Source organism: Mustelus asterias, unplaced genomic scaffold (assembly GCF_964213995.1).
Source record: "Mustelus asterias unplaced genomic scaffold, sMusAst1.hap1.1 HAP1_SCAFFOLD_402, whole genome shotgun sequence".
NCBI lineage: Eukaryota > Metazoa > Chordata > Chondrichthyes > Carcharhiniformes > Triakidae > Mustelus > Mustelus asterias.
Genome location: NW_027590357.1, coordinates 229,571 through 247,056, shown reverse-complemented (window position 1 = coordinate 247,056; position 17,486 = coordinate 229,571). Strand labels below are relative to the sequence as shown.

General features: G+C 41.9%; 1 protein-coding gene across 1 annotated transcript in view; it reads right to left on the bottom strand.

Moving 5' to 3' along the window:
• The window catches only part of LOC144486581 (uncharacterized), an 88,186-nt gene that overhangs the window by 39,616 nt on the left and 31,084 nt on the right, over window positions 1-17,486 (bottom strand). The gene's annotated exons all lie outside the window — the stretch shown is intronic.

Here is a 17,486-nt window from a genome sequence, read left to right as displayed (position 1 = left end):
TAACTTAACATGGGCAACCGACCTAACCTGCACACCTCTGGATTATGGGAGGAACAGTAAGAAGTCTCACAACACCAGGTTAAAGTCCAAAATAGACTTCTTACTGTGCTTACCCCAGTCCAACGCCGGCATCTCCACATTATGGGAGGAAACCAGAGCACCCAGAGGAAATCCGCAAAGACACGGGGAGAATGTGCAAACTCCACATAGACAGTGACCCAAGGCTGGAATCGAGCCCGGATCCCGGGAACTGTGAGCAGTCGTGCCATTGTATAGTCGTGCAACTGTGCCACCATGCCGCCCATCGCAATTCTCAGCCAACAATTCACCCACCAATATAATGTGATCATCAAACTTGTGAATATTACAAAATGGAAGTCATGAAACTGTGAGTTAATCTGTTTGTTTAGCGAAGGGAACTCAGATGTATGTTGCAACATTATTATTCCTCTGGGGCCTTTCATTTAGAATAAATGAGGGAGGGTTTGAGTGTGTCGCAGATCTAAGGAATACGGCTTGAGAATCCATCAGCTCCTGGTAGACAATGCATGCACCAGCGAATGGACCCTTCTTTGCTATGTTCTATCCAATCCTTGCTGTTATTGGTGTCCCTGGTAAGTAATGAATCCCAATAGCGTTATTTTTCTTTTGAGAATTTGCAGGATTGTTTTCTTTTCAGAATCAACATTAGCTTTCCAATATTTAGTCCTGCCTGCGTGTGAGGGGCTTCAACCGAATCCCCATATCTATAGCTGCCTTATGTGGTATTATATCGTGGTGTGGTAAATTTTGGTGCATTAATTCAACTTGTTATACGGGGCATTATAAGATAGTATTTTATTCATTATGCTGCACATTTATATAAATACCGTTTATTAGATCGTTGACACATGGATTGTAACACAATTAATGTTGTATGAGCATTGATTTGTCATATTGTTGAAATTTGGGTTTTCTATTTTTTTTTTTAAATGCAATCTACTGCTTCTAGTGTTATGTGGATTATTAGTTGCGGATTACAAATTACAACATTATTATAATGTTGTAACTTGTATGTTCGTGCACTGATCTTATTGCAATATTGGAAAATGAGTTACCACAGAACAATCAGATTAATGAATTCTGATATAAAATACAAAGAACAAAGAACAGTACAGCACAGGAAACAGGCCCTTCGGCCCTCCAAGCCTGTGCCGCTCCTCGGTCCAACTAGACCAATCGTTTGTACTCCTCCATTCCCAGGCTGCTCATGTGACTATCTAGGTAAGTCTTAAACGATGTCAGCGTGCCTGCCTCCACCACCCTACTTGGTAGCGCATTCCAGGCCCCCACCACCCTCTGTGTAAAAAACATCCCTCTAATATCTGAGTTATACTTCGCCCCTCTCACCTTGAGCCCGTGACCCCTCGTGAACGTCACTTCTGATCTGGGAAAAAGCTTCCCACCGTTCACCCTATCTATCCCCTTCATAATCTTGTACACCTCTATTAGATCTCCCCTCATTTTCCGTCTTTCCAGGGAGAACAACCCCAGTCTACCCAATCTCTCCTCATAGCTAAGACCCTCAATACCAGGCAACATCCTGGTAAACCTTCTCTGCACTCTCTCTAACGCCTCCACGTCCTTCTGGTAGTGCGGCGACCAGAACTGGATGCAGTACTCCAAATGTGGCCTAACCAGCGTTCTATACAGCTGCATCATCAGACTCCAGCTTTTATACTCTATACCCCGTCCTATAAAGGCAAGCATACCATATGCCTTCTTCACCACCTTCTCCACCTGTGTTGCCACCTTCAAGGATTTGTGGACTTGCACACCTGGGTACCTCTGTGTTTCTATACTCCTGATGACTCTGCCATTTATTGTATAACTCCTCCCTACATTATTTCTTCCAAAATGCATCACTTCGCATTTATCCGGATTGAACTCCATCTGCCACCTCTCCGCCCAATTTTCCAGCCTATCTATATCCTGCTGTATTGCCCGACAATGCTCTTCACTATCCGCAAGTCCAGCCATCTTCGTGTCATCCGCAAACTTGCTGATTACACCAGTTACACCTTCTTCCAAATCATTTATATATATCACAAATAGCAGAGGTCCCAGTACAGAGTCCTGCGGAACACCACTGGTCACAGACCTCCAGCTGGAAAAAGACCCTTCGACCACTACCCTCTGTCTCCTATGGCCAAACCAGTTCTCCACCCATCTAGCCACTTCTCCTTGTATCCCATGAGCCTTAACCTTCTTAACCAACCTGCCATGTGAATACAACCTGAATACATTCAGTGATACACGAATTAACAGTCTGATCGCTGGAAGTATGTAATAATTGTCGTGTAGTGAGTTCCCCCAACTGAGCAGTCCTCATTGTCAACATAGTATTTCAATTAACGGTGCATAATACATGGTTAATACATAACCACCATTGATATAGGGATTAAATCAGGGCAAACACATGATGCTAGAAATGGAGGTATGCTGCGATCTCAGACACGAGTCATAGAGTCATAGAGGTTTACAGCATGGAAACAGGCCCTTCGCCCCAACTTGTCCATGCCGCTCTTTTTTTTAAAAGCCCTAAACTAATCCCAATTGCCCGCATTTGGTCCATATCCCTCTAAACCCATCGTACCCAGGATATCACAGCGCCGGGATGGCGAGGCAGTGGAGTTGTTAGAAAATTGAAACAATGAGACGATTGAAAGGGAGACGGTGCCAGAAGGAGTATCAATGGAAATCACGTGAATGGGATTGATGGATTGTTGGATCTTACTGTGATTAAAACCATTGGCAGCAAATGTTCTAACATAGAAACTTAGAAAATAGAAGCAGCAGCAGACCATTCGGCCCTGCGACCCTGCCCCGCCATTCATTATTGTCATGGCTGGTCATCAAATTCAATATCCTAATCCCGTCTACCCCCATACCCCTTGATCCCGTTAGCCCCAAGAGCAATATCTGATTTCTTCTTGATCTGCATGAGTTTAAATTCGATAGCGAGCTCTGGGGACTGACTCAGTGACCAGAAAGCACAGTTTGGAGTGGGACCCGTAGCAGTGTCTCATGTGTCAGTAATTTTTAATCCCGTGTTAGATATTGAACAATTATGAAAGGTTTTGGAAAATTTAGAAGCCTGGACGTAACAAAGAAACGGATCAGAAAGAATACAGTAATATATTACATGAGTAAATTGCTAATGTTTGGGTAGCCGCTCGGTGATATCACTGTTTCATGATCTCTAACAGCGAATTTTGTGGCGATCATAACCTTATGCCATGGACGGTGTGGACTCTCCCGATGTATCACCTACTATCTGGTGGCAATAGCGGTGACCGATTTCCTTGTCATCATCACCGGCGTCATCCTGAATCGGACTGGGCGCATCTATTTTGGTGAAAGTGTGCTTTTCACCCACACTGCATGTGCTCTCACCATGATTCTGGCTTTTGTCACACTGGATGGATCAGTCTGGCTGACAGTGGGCTTTACCATCGACCGTTTTGTGGCCATCAGCTGTCAGAGCCTGAAGACAAGATACTGCACAGAGAAAACAGCATTGCTAGTTATAGGAATAGTCTGTGCCCTGAGCTGCATCAAGAATATTCCTTTCTACTTCACCTTCCAGCCCTTGTTCATCCGGGACGAGGTGGCCTGGTTCTGTGATATCAAAGCCAGCTTCAGTACCTCGCCCTTCTGGCAGGCCTTTGACTGGTTGGATCACATCCTAACCCCTTTCCTCCCATTCATACTCATTCTGCTGCTCAACGCCCTCACAATAAAACACATCTTAGCGGCCAGCAGAGCCCGCAGGAGGCTCCGGGGCTCCGACAGTCAGGAAGACCCGGAGATGGCCAACCGTAAGCGATCCATTGTCCTGCTCTTTGCCATCTCGCTCAGCTTCCTCCTCTTGTGGGCTCCTTATGTCGGACATTTTCTCTACGTGCAGATTACAGGTGAGGGCTACTTCAACAGCCTCGATTTCAATGACTCACAGTATATCATTCAGGAGACGACCAACATGCTCCAGCTGCTCAGTTCCTGCAACAACGTCTTCATCTATGCAATGGCCCAGACCAAGTTTCGAGCGGAGATGATGAAGGTGCTGATGTGGCCAGTCACCATGGTCACTGGTTGCTTTAAGCAGCAACATAAACAGAAAAACGACCTCGCTTGATTTCATTTGCACAGGGGAGGCTCGCTTCCGCCCTTTCCTTTCTCCGGCTCTCTCTTGCTTGTCTCCCACCCGCCTGCCTTTCCCTTTTTCTCGATCTATCTTTCTTCCTCTCTCGCCCTGTCTTCCTCTCGAATCAGAAACTCCTGATTTCCATTTGCCAGGCTAGGTAAATTTAAAACCAGTCATCGAGCGTCGACAGTTTCCTGTTGCAATACTGAGCTATCAGAGGGACAGTCTTTCTGGCTGAGATTCTGAAGAACTCCATGTGTCCTCCATCTCAGATAGAATGTAAAATATACCACTGTCGTTGTTTCCAAAAAGAATAAGGGACGTTCTCTCCAGGGCCCTGAGTCAATAGCTTTCCCTCTTATAACACCGCTAAAAACTGTATTTATTATGTATCTCCATTTTTATGGAATCTTGCTGTTCACACATTTGCGGCCTCGATTCCTCCATTACAGCAGAAGAGTTTTCAATTTGTTTCAGTGCACTTTAGCACATCCTTAGGTATGGAGTGCGCTCAATCCAGGGGTTTCTTACTTACTTATTTACTTTCTTTCTGTCTTTCTTTCTTTCTGTCTCTCTTTCTTTCTGTCTCTCTTTCTTTCTTTATGTCTCTCTCAGTCTCTCTCTCTGTCTCTCTTTCTTTCTTTCTGTCTTTCTTTCTTTCTGTCTTTCTTTCGTTCTGTCTCTCTCTATGTCTCTCTTTCTATCTCTCTTTCTGTCTCTCTTTCTCTCTTTCTGTCTCTCTCCCTGGCTCTCTTTCTTTCTTTCTGTCTCTCTCTCTGTCTTTCTTTCTGTCTCTCTTTCTGTCTCTCTTTCTTTTTCTCTTTCTTTCTCTCTTTCTTTCTCTCTCTCTTTCCAGTGTACGTTAAACAAAGGCATGGCTATGCAATAATATGAAGTGATGAAGAAGCAAATGGTCTATATTTGCTAACATTAAGAATTGTTTTTTGTTTTGTATCAGCTGCAATCTATTTTCCACATATGTAATTGAGTGCATGGCTTTCAATATAGAAACGTCAACAGAAATATAACTTTCACAGGATGTCCGAGAGAGTTTGCCAGCCACGGAACTGCTTTTCCTGTGTCGTCGATGTTGTGATGCTGGAATAATTGTTTAAGCAGATGGAGATTGGAATGGCCATTATTTATCAGAAAGTTTGTTCTCCGGACACGAAACCAAATAAAGAAACGTAGGAATACAAATGGTTTCCAAATAATTTCAATTTGCGTCCAATAATAACAATGAATATCCGGTGTAGATTCAAAATTAAGTCCACTCTGCACTGTCCCATAAAGTGCTCTGTTTGTGAACAGAATTCCCACTCACCTGAAGAAGGGGCTTGCAGCTCCGAAAGCTTGTGTGGCTTTTGCTACAAAATAAACCTGTTGGACTTTAACCTGGTGTTGTTAAACTTCTTACTGTCCCATAAAAGCAGAGAAAGAGCGATAGCGTAAATCTTCCTCTATGTGGTACCTGCCAAAACATCCCACCGCAAGTATGGCACGGGATAATAATACAAACTGCTTCTGCTTCGAGCAGGGCCGATTATGCTGGACATTCTGGAAGAAATGTGCTCGCAACTTCTTAACAAACCGAAATAATACCTTATTCTATTTAACTACACGGACTGTGTACTTTACACATTTCAATAACATATTTAAGGAATATTGGCTGTGTTGCTGTCACTTTTCAAGCCCGTGGACTTGTCTCCTCAGTCTGCATGTCGAGTCAGGGATTGAACAGGCTCATTGTATCTTTCTTCATTGATTCTCAATGTGCTGTAATCTTCTACAGTGTCCGACAGTAAGATCGATAGATTCGCTGTCACCACCTAAAAATACTTTCAACCTTCGCCCAAGTCTACCATCTCTGAAAGTCGACAGAAGCTGCTTTGAAGCTGGTCAGGAGAACCACCGGCATTACCATTCCATCCATCCAGCCATCCATCCATCCATCCGTCCATCCGTCTGTCTGTCTATCTATCTGTCTGTCCGTCTGTCTATCTATCTACCTATCTATCTGTCTGTCTGTGTCTCTGTTTGTCTCTCTACCTGTCTATCTATCTTTCTATCGGACAACGTTATGGCACAGTGCTAGACATTGCTGCCTCACAGTGCCGGGGATTTGATTCCCGGTTTGGGTCACTGTCTGAGTGGAGTGTGCACGTTCTCGTCATGTCTCCGTGGGTTTCCTACGCTTGCTCCAGTTTCCTTCCACAGTGAAAGATGTGCTAGTTAGGTGCATTGGCCTTGCTAAATTCTCCCTCAGTGTAGCCGAACAGGCGCCGGAATGTGGCGACCAGGGGATTTCACAGAAACTTCATTGCAGTGTTAATGTAAGCCTACTTATGAAACTAAGAAATTAAAAAAGTCAATCAATCTATTGCTTTTATTAAAGTCGAACATACAATTTGATCTCCCAATTGCTTGCTGTGCCTGTACATTAGCAACTACGTTCCCATCTCTCACAATTCAAAATATCCTGTTCATGCATTTAACCTGTCTCTCCTCATTTCCACACTCTTAGCGTCCTCCTCAGGCTAATCAAAGACACCAGCTAATTTTATGGCGTCTGCAATCTGATGTCATTGAATTTTGCGTCCACCAGCTGTCAGTGGAACCAGACATTATCTTCTATTACAGGAGATCTTTTCGTTAAAAATACACTGCAGCATGTAATTATTTTAATGGAGATCCTCTCCCTGTTTTTACTGCACTTGCCAATGTCTCTATTTGCTTTACACTAGACCATGTTTCTCTTGATATTGCGCTGAACTCTCTCTTGTCACAGTAAGAGCTTCAGCTTCTACTCATATCACAGCAGGGCCTGCTTCATTTATTACTGTAATTGATTATAGTTCTTTGTAAATCTCATTCTCTATCTGTTCGTTGCAAACTACAAAATATCACTTCCCATTTCATTTTTACTTGATCAAGTCTGTTCTTTGTGTTACACTCGATCTGGAATCAGTAATTGCTGAACTTGATTACATATCAGTTTTTTTATTGACCTGGACTGTGTCTCAAGCCATGTTTGCCTCAGCGTCTACCTAATTCATTTCTACTCTGAAATATGTCTCCAAGTAAAGTCCGATATTCCCTCTTTCATTTTTTTCCACGACAACGTTTTTGCTTGCGTGAGGGAAGAGTCGGCGTCAGATATTGCTGCAGTTGGGCATATCTCTGTTGACATTACTGTCAGCCCGATCTTAGATATTAATGCATTGATTTGTGCTTCAGCATAATGGCAGAAGGGCCTGATTCGCTTATTCAAGCACTCAGCGACATCGAGGTTGACATGATAGTAGACGCTGCTCTTGTTTATATTATTCTCGAACGTGACTTTTCATGTATTACTCTTGTCCATGTATTGTTTATTAGTGGTCCACATCGAGCAACTGTTTATCATACTTGTGACCCTGTCCAGGTACAGTTACACCAGGCTCATAATACACCAACCTGTTTACATTACACCAGGTACTGTTCGGTATAGGAAATTACAGTATTCAACTTTTTATATTTACACTCACCCTGTTTCACTCATTGCTGTAGCCGGGTTGCCTCTGTTTGAATTATCATACCTTATATATTACTGCATTCGAATATGCTTCAGTTTATGAAAGGCTAGGCCTTGCCTCTGCTTCTGCGACAGTAGAGCATGTTTTCATTTGTATTATACCAGGCCTTACCTCGAGATTTATTGCTTGGGATGATCTGGCTTTGTTATCACTGCACTGTGTCTCTCTATCTGTTATACTGCACCATGACCATGCTGTTTTTTTGTGTCCTGTTTCAAACCATGTTCTTGCTCATGTTGTGATAGAATCTGACTCACTTACTGCAGACAAGACAATCCCTTTGTTTATGTTCAAACCGAAAGTGTTTTTCATCATATTAGGCGAACCCCTGACTCAGTTATTACGGTGATAGACCAGTTCCAGTTTTATGTCGCACTGGTCTATCTATTAGCTATTGCCGCATTGATAAATATATCTTTTTCTATTCGAAAATGTCCTGTCAGTGTTTAAACTTCGTCTTTGGCTGTGTCAATTACACCAAAGCTAAACTATGTCTTCGTTTACATTCCACTAATCTCTGTGTCAGTTTTTGCTGCAGTGTACAACATCCATGCTTATATCATAATGCAATGTCTCAATAAGAATATGGCTCTGCTTAAAATATATTATCCCTTGTTACAGTTCATATTACACACGGCCTGTCTTAGTTATTGCCGCAAGGCACCGTGCATTTCGTTGAAATGCAGCAGGGTCATGTAGCTATTTATAAAGCACTGGGTTGTGTGTCACGAGTCCTGTACTAGACCGTGACGTAAACACGCACTTAAAGCGTTCTTTGCTGTTCAACTGGACTGACGGTAACTGTGTTTGTTTTTTGCTCACTCTCACGTGAACATATCTGCTGTTTGTAGCTGAGCAACTTTCAGGGCATCAATTGGTTGATCGTGTCCCAAGGAATAAAAACAACTTCAATTTCTGCACGTGGTGAAGAAAACATTCACGTGAGCTGCTGTAATACCTTGACAGCAGTTTAGAGATGATGCCTGTTGAGCTCTTCCTGATGTCCATTCTTATTTATATTCTGGAACATGTGAACATTCTGTCATTCTGCCCCTTGTAATATGTAAAAATCGGGACGTTTTTCTTTATCTGATGTGTCATATTTAGATTTTGATTGGTGTTCCTTATGTTGGAGGGAATGCAAGTAATCAATAAGGTTACCTGATGTTTAATATATTATCTCACTGGTCAAATCTAAGAGAGTTCGGTCACATAGGGGCAACATGAATTGAAGGCTACTGCGGGAGCTAATCTGGAATTGAACTGTAATCATAACTCCAGTTCTGTTGAACCGGGTCGCTATGGGTACTTGCTGTAACCGAAACAGCCACTCTATTTTATATTGTATCGGATAACTTCAGACGCTGTGATGCCGAGTTTTTCAAAAGAAAATTCGATGCTCGTCGTTTCAGTCAATATCAGATTTTCCCTTTGCAATTTCTGCAGTGGAGACGAAAGACAGCGCCCTCTATATCTGCGGATTGAGGATCACAATGCTTCACAACCACACGAGCCCACACAAGAAACCTGACAAAACACGACATAACAGGAGAGTTATTTGATGGCATCGACCACCGTGCGACACTTGTAGAGTAAAATTGCTCATTCAGGATACCCATTCTTATTATCTGTCACAATTGTGCCAAGGTGTCGCAGAGTGAGCAGATAAACTGAATTGATTTCCTTGGAAAGAAGGCTGTTAAGAGGAATTGTCATGGAAGTGACCAGATTTATGAGAGTTTATCTCTGGATGTAGATATTAGGAAATTATTTCCACTGTCATCAGGAATGCCGATGAGGGCTTACGAATTATAGGTAATTGATCAAAAATTTCTGGAGGGGGGCTTGGATTTGCCATAATTTTCAAATCGAGTTGTGATCATCTTGAAAACACTGCCCAGAAGCGTGGTAGAGGAAGATTAAATAAAATGTGATTCAATATATGTTTGAAAATGAAAAAGTGCAGCTCCATAGGCAATGGAGATGTAGTTGACTTGATTGTACAGCGCTGCAAACTGGAAGTACAGACACACTTTCCCAAAGGCCCTACTTCCTGCCTATGTTATCCAGCGATTCCATAAGCCGCACTCAATTCTAACTCCAGCACAAGCGCCGTTCCTCTTGTTGTCTCTCGCTCAAAATCCTGAAAATATCTCCAGAACAGCACCGTCACCATTTACACGATGGTGGGTCAAGATAGCGATGGACGACTAATGCTAATCTGGCCATAATCGCCCATAATTAGGGAATATGCATCACAAAACAAACAAACTAAAACTTAAACAAAACGGCTGACATTTTTTGAGAATCACCACATGATTGTTTCCTCTATAATATTCATTCTTCCTTTTATTATTTGTGTCTGTACCATCTCCCTTTGCTCCTCAATTTCAGTCCTGTTTCCTCTCTCAGTTTCTCTCGTTGAATTTAATTTTCGTTCTTCTTTTGCACCTTCAGCAACGTGCAATGAAGCTGCCTGAATATTTGCCTTTTGGAACAAGTGGTGTGAAGAGGGAAGGGGTGGGGTAATTGCCAAACCCAAGCCCGGCACAGAGCAATGGCGCGGTCAGATGGTGCAGGAGGAAGCAGAGAAACTATGTCTGAACACTCAGCACTCGTGTTAAAATGCTGCGACCCAATTATCGCATTCGTTACTTGTTATTAGAAAAGAATTGCACAAGAAAATTCCTCACCTTTCGTTGTAGCTCTTAACTTAAAAGATTGCAAAAATAAATATATATGCAAATAAAAAGATGCTTCTGGGCAATGTGTGCCATTTCCTCTACTTCAGTTACAGTTTCACTTGTGTCCGTCTTTTGAGCACACAATACTGTTAGACATGTTTCAGATGGTGATTAACTATGTTAGTCTGCACCTATAAACCCATTAAATTGTGTTGCAGACTGAACGAGATGCTAACCTGTGAACGGTGCCAAAATAGGAGCGTCAGCATTTGTGATTTTGGGGGAAGCATTTGAGGCCGATGTCAGAGCAAAGATAACATGGCTGTAACACTGAGATTACGGATAATGTTCAGCAACAAACTGAAATCAGACAGACTTCCCTCACCCTACAGGAGAAAGCTTAACGAATGTTTCTACCTGGCATCGAAGCGGCGACATTTCGCGTGTTGAGCGAAATTGATAACCACGACATTACAGAAACAAAGGACAGCACAGCGTCGTCAAATGGCCTGATTACAATATTCAGCTCCACTGTCATGCTGCAGGTTCTGATGTTTAGATTGAGAGCCCATGTCACTTAATCCAAGAAGACATCCGTTACTTTCTACCTGATGTCGCAACTTACCTTGTCCTTCAAAATTATAAAACGTTCGCCCGGCAAATGGCTAAGGAAGCAATGATTTCTGCTCAATCATTAATGCATCATTCTCATCTTCCTTCGAATAATTTCAACCAATTGTACTCAGTATTTTTTCGTTATTAAATAGGGTATTTTGTTTGGGTCTTTTAAGAGACTTCTGGATGAGTATATGGGACTTAATGGGATGGAGGGTTATAGGTCGGCCTAAAAGGTAGGGATATGTTCGGCACAACTTGTGGGGCCGAAGGGCCTGTTTTGTGCTGTAGTTTTCTATGTTTCTATCTTTGTTTCTAATATTTAATATCAATACATTATTTAACACATATATCTTCATTATGAATTGAATAGCTCTGAAATTGAACATCATTGAATTGCAAACATAACTGACCAACAGATGGAATCGAGTCACCGGGTAATACAGATCCCATAGTGTTTCTTTGAGATTCACCACAGTCAGTTTTTAAACAAAGTTATCTATATTTAAATGGAAGAGATAGAAGAATTATCTGTTAGTTATACTTGAGGCTTGTTATTATGAGTGTGAAACATTCAGGTGCATAAATTCCGGCCATCTGTAGGAAAGTCCCGTAAATCCGCAGTGAGTCTCGATTTCCTCATCTGTCTGAGTGGTTATTCCTAATTCTTTGTTATTTATTTATTTTGATTTAAAAAAGATTCTTCTGGGAAATGTGTGCTATTTCCTGTAGTTCATTTACAGTATCACTTGTGTCTGTCTTTTTGAGCACACACTACTATTAGACATGTTTCAGATGGTAATTAACTATGTTAGTCTGCGCCTATAAACCCATTAAATTCTACTGGAGACTGAACGAAATGCTAACATGTGCAGAGTGTCAAAACGAAACCTTTCTTTCCTCTCAATGCGTCAAAAAAATCAGCATTTCTTATTTTACAGAAAGCATTTGAGGCCGAGGTCAGAGCAAAGATAACGTGGCTTTAACATCGAGATTCGGATAATGTTCAGCAACCAAATGAAATCATTCAGATTTGACTCACCCTTCATGAGAAAAGCGAATGAATGTTTCTGCCCGTTTTCAGATCGGGGACCTTTCGCGTGTTAGGCGAACGTGATAACCACTATGCTACAGGGACAAGACACAGCACCGACTCGCTAATTGGCTTGACTACAATATTTCACTCCACTGTGTTGCTGCCGGTTCAGACAGTAAGATTGAAGGACCAATACAAGAACAAATCCGTTACTTTCAACCTGATATCTCAATTTATCTTGAACTTCAAAACTTAAAAAGCGTTCGTCTGTCAAATGTCAAAGGGAGCAATGATTTCTGCTCAATCATCTCATCTTCGTAGAATACGTTCAACCAGTTATATCCTGCATTTGTAGTTATTCAACATTTAATTTCAATACTTTTATTTAACACAGATGCCCTCATTCTGAATTGAACCTCTCTGAAATATACAACATTCAATTGCAAACATGACTAACAAACAAAATAAATCGAGTCACTGGATAATACTCATCCCATGGTGCTTATTTGAGAATGACCACACTCATCTTTCAAACAAAATCCAATTCATTTCAAGGGAAGAGATTTAAGAATGATCTATTCGTTCTACTTGATGCCTCTTTATTCCGCGTGTGAAACATTCTGGCGCCTAAATCTCGTTCATCTCTAGGAGGTCCCCACTGATTCCCGATCTCCTCATCTGTCTGAGTGGTTTTTCCCATTCCTTTATCATGAAGAACAATTTTAAAAAGATGCTGCTGGGAAATGTGCGCCATTTCCTCTAGTTCAGTTACAGTTTCACTTGTGTCTGTCTTTATGAGCACACAATACTAATAGACATGTTTCAGATGGTAATTAACTATGTTAGTCTGCATCTCTGAAGCCATTAAATTCTGTTGTGGATTGAACGAGTTGCGAATATGTGTATAAGCAGTACATACATTTATTTCCTGCTTTTGCATCCTAAAATACAGCAATTCTGATTTTCCGAAAAACATTTCAGTTGACGTAACATGGAGATTCACATAATATAGAGCAATGAACTTAAATTCTGCAGATTTAGCTCACGCTCAACGAGATAAATCCAACAGTACTTCTGGCCGGTTTCGAACCGTTGACTTTTCGCGTGTGAGGCAAACGTGATAACCACAGCACCACAGAAACAGAAGACTGCACGCTCCAGCAAATCGGCTATCTGCAATGTTCAACTGCACTGTGTTTAGACTGAAAGCCCATGTCAGTCAATTCAAGAAGAAAACCGTCACTTTCAATTTACTAACTTATCTTGAACTTCAAATTTTTAAAGCGTTCATTGTAAAGCGTACATCCTAGTAGATATTTTCTGCACTCTTTCTAATTTAGTACAGTGACCAGAACTGTACACAGTATTTCAACTGTCCCCAGTGGTGCTGTGTGACACCCAAGTGGTGAGATAACGGACAGTAAACAAACTAACAGTAAAGTCACTATCCTACAGCGAGAACTTCCAGATTTAGCGATTGACTTGGGGAGGAATATCGAAAAATGGGGTAAAAGAACATGGGAGCAGCAGTCGGCCATTCGGTCCTTCGATTTGGTGTCGCCATTCAGTTAGATCGGGGCTGATCAGCCTGAACGCCACTTTCCCGCGCTATCTGCATGGCCCTTGATGTGATGATGCTCCATGAAGCTACTGAATTTTTTGAACATGCTCAATAATTGACATTCTACAAAAAACTGCTTATTTTCTTATTGTGACACGGAAGTTAAGGAAGGCTAAATAATTATATCATTGCTTTTCCTCAATATGTCCATTAGCCTTATTATCAGGACAGTTTCAACAGTGATTCCAGTGATTTCCTTTTTCTGTGTGTCTGACATGGGTGCCACTGGTTGGCCAGCATTTATTCCCCATCACGAGTTGAGAGCCAACCACATTGCTGTGCCTCTGGAGTCACACGTAGGCCGGACCAGGTAAGGACGGCAGGTTTCCTTCCCTTAAGTACATTATTGAACAAGATTGTTTTTTCCGACAATGGTTTCATGGTCATCAGTAGATTCTTAATTATATATATTGTTTTCATTGAATCGGGTCCGCACAACATTAGCTGAGTTTCTGAATAACCTCGCGCGAATACCATAAAGCCATCGACTCTCCTGTTGTCAATATCAGCAATACTGAAAATGTATACAGGGACCACAGAGTGAATCATGCTGCGTATAAAGAATTTTACCATTCGCTGCTCCATTCACCCTGTCACTCTGCGGCAGTTTTATTTATACGAGGCTCCCTCTGGTTTCTGTCACTGTTTCTCAGTCCCCAGCAATACACCGCGCTATCAGACAGCCACAGCTCACGGGTGGTGAGCTTCCCCTTGCTTTTGGACCTGTCGATGGATACAGAAAATCGGAGCCCCACGTCCTCGGCACTGGAAATACCTCCATAATTGGGAGTGTGGATCAAGAAGGTGGGAGCTTTCTCCCTGTCCTGGCGGTAAAATTGAATATAATATGCACCAGCTGCTGAGCAGTTGAACTTAATGGGCACCGAGTCTCCTTTAAACTTCATCGCTATCACCGGCTCCTGTGAGATCGAGTCTGCAGCAATGACACCTGCAGAAATTTAGAAACATCAAGCGTTAAGCTGTCATTATCATTTGATTGTAAATAATAGCATTAGGGAATGGATCACATTGTTATTAGCAACAAAGTGAAATTAAATTAATGTCGAAGTTGCTTGCAAGAGGAAGATTGTGTAAATTGTTGGCTGACCAAGTAAGAGAGCTGAAACAGTGAGAACTTAATACAAAACGAGACCCTACATCTTTGCAGCAAGTTTATTGCGGAATTAAACAGAATGGGTGAATCTGTAATTGTTTCTGTGAAGATATTCATATATATCCGGTCTCTCCAGCGATTGGTTCATTCCTGAAAGAATCAACTGGTGACGTCTAATCAGCTCCACGGTTATATAAACGATCTGGAAGAAGGTGTAACTGGGGTGATCAGTAAGTTTGCGGACGACACGAAAACGGCTGGACTTGCAGATAGTGAGGAACATTGTCAGAGGCTACAGAAGGATGTAGATAGGCTGGAAATTTGGGCAAAGAAATGGCAGATGGAGTTCAATCTAGATAAATGCGAATTGATGCATTTTGGTAGAACTAACGTAGGGGGGGGGGAGCTATACGATAAATGGCAGAACCAGAAAGGGTGTAGATACGAAGAGGGACCTGGGTGTGCAAGTCCACAGATCCTTGAAGGTGACGTCACAGGTGGAGAAGGTAGTGAATAAGGCATATGGCATGCTTGCCTTAATAGGACGAGGCATAGAGTATAAAAGTTGGGGTCTGATGTTGCAGTTGTATAGAACGTTGGTTCGGCCGCATTTGGAATACTGCACCCAGTTCAGGTCGCCACACTACCATTAGGACGTTGAGGCTTTAGAGAGAGTGCAGAGGAGGTTTACCAGGATGTTGCCTGGTATGGAAGGGCTTAGTTATGAGGAGAGATTGGGTAAACTGGGGTTGTTCTCACTGGAAAGACAGAGGATGAGGGGTGACCTAATGGAGGTGTATAAAATTATGAAAGGCATAGATAGAGTGAACGGTGGGAAGCTTTTTCCAAGGTCGGTGGTGACGTTCACGAGGGGTCATAGGTTCAAGGTGAAGGGGGGGAGGTTTAACACGGATATCAGAAGGACGTATTTTACACAGAGGATGGTGGGGACCTGGAATGCGCTGCCGGGCAAGGTGGTGGAGGTGGACACACTGGGAACGTTTAAGACTTATCGAGATAGCCACATGAACGGAGTGGGAATGAAGGGATACAAAAGAATGGTCTAGTTTGGACCAGGGAGCGGCGCGGGCTTGGAGGGCCGAAGGGCCTGTTCCTGTGCTGTATTGTTCTTTGTTCTTTGTTGTTCTTTGTCTCCTGTTCTCCAATTCATCCGTCACCTGATGAAGGCGCAGCGCTCCAGAAGCTCGTGTTACTAAATTTAACCTGGTGTTGTGAGACTACTTATTGTGTCGACCCCAGTCCAACGCAGGCAACTCCACATCATGGCCAATTCATCCAATCAGCTCACAGACTCTTTGCTCTCCAACTCATTACGTCAAAGCAGCTTCAGCGAATCAGTCAAGTTGTTTTTTTCGAGAGATGAGAATTCACTGCAATGGTCACCCCTTAACCTACACAGCGTGGGAGCTGGTGGCAGTGAGGGGAAATAGTTAATGTTGTTGTCCTCTTTTTTTTTAGGTCAAACCAAACCAAGTAAGTTAATGTTGTTGTAACAATGTCGGAAGTTCCAATTCGATAGTTTCAATATTTTGCACATCTCTTTTCATATTATATCAAATTGAAAACATACACAACTGAGAGCCAATGTTTCAAATAACCTTTTCTGATTTCGGGATGCCTCGTATTTAACATCAGCGGGGTTCTTATCAAACATCACAGCAGCGGGTGGGGGCGGTGGCGGGGGAAGGGGTTTGGTTCCACAGGTTGATCTTCCCGATTCAATATCATCGAGGAGATTCTGAACAGGCGTTGGAGTGTGGTGACTCGGGGAATTTCACAGTAACTTAATTTCAGTATGAATGTAAGCCTACTTGTGACTAGTAAATAAACTTTATACTTGCCTCAGAATGTTCCTGGAAACATCTCCTTTCTCAGGAAATCCATCTCCGGCCTCAGAATTTATTTTACCTAAATTAACTGCATCTAACACTATCGTAGGCAATGAGTTTCTGGTTCTCAGCGCTCGCTGTGGAAAAATGTTCCCTCCAAATCTTCTCTGCGCCCACCTTGCCAAAAATCTTAAAATTTGCCTCTTCCCCCTCAAAACTTGTCCTAATTTAGTCCACCTCGATTAAATCACTCCTCAATCTTCTTCACTCAAATGGAGAATAATCTCAGGGTCATAAACCACAACCTTCTCCTAATTTGAACTTTTCTAACCTAAACTTACTTCAAAGAAATTCCTCGATGGAATTTAAGTAGAATTTCTCAACTTTTGAAAAAACATTTCGATGGAACTTGAGTATTTTGTGAACTTCTTTCTACGAAACATATTTAAATCAAATTCCTCCGCAGAGTTTTACAAATTTTCATCAACTTATTAGAAACTATTTTCACCATTCAGAAAAATGTAAGATTTCCACGTTATTTATCTAGAAATTCCCAACTTTTTAAAAGATAGCTTAAAATACTTTTTCCAAATAATTTCACGAAAATTCATAATTTAAAGAAAATAATTTAAACATACTCAATGAAAGTTTATCAGTGGAATCTTACTTAAAATGGCCAACTTTCTTTTGAAAATTAATGACCTAAGATAAATTTCTTCATCGAAGGTGACTGGATTGAGTAAACATTTGTCTGAATTGGTTTAAAGTTACTGAAAATACATTTTTTCATCGAAACTGGAATGGA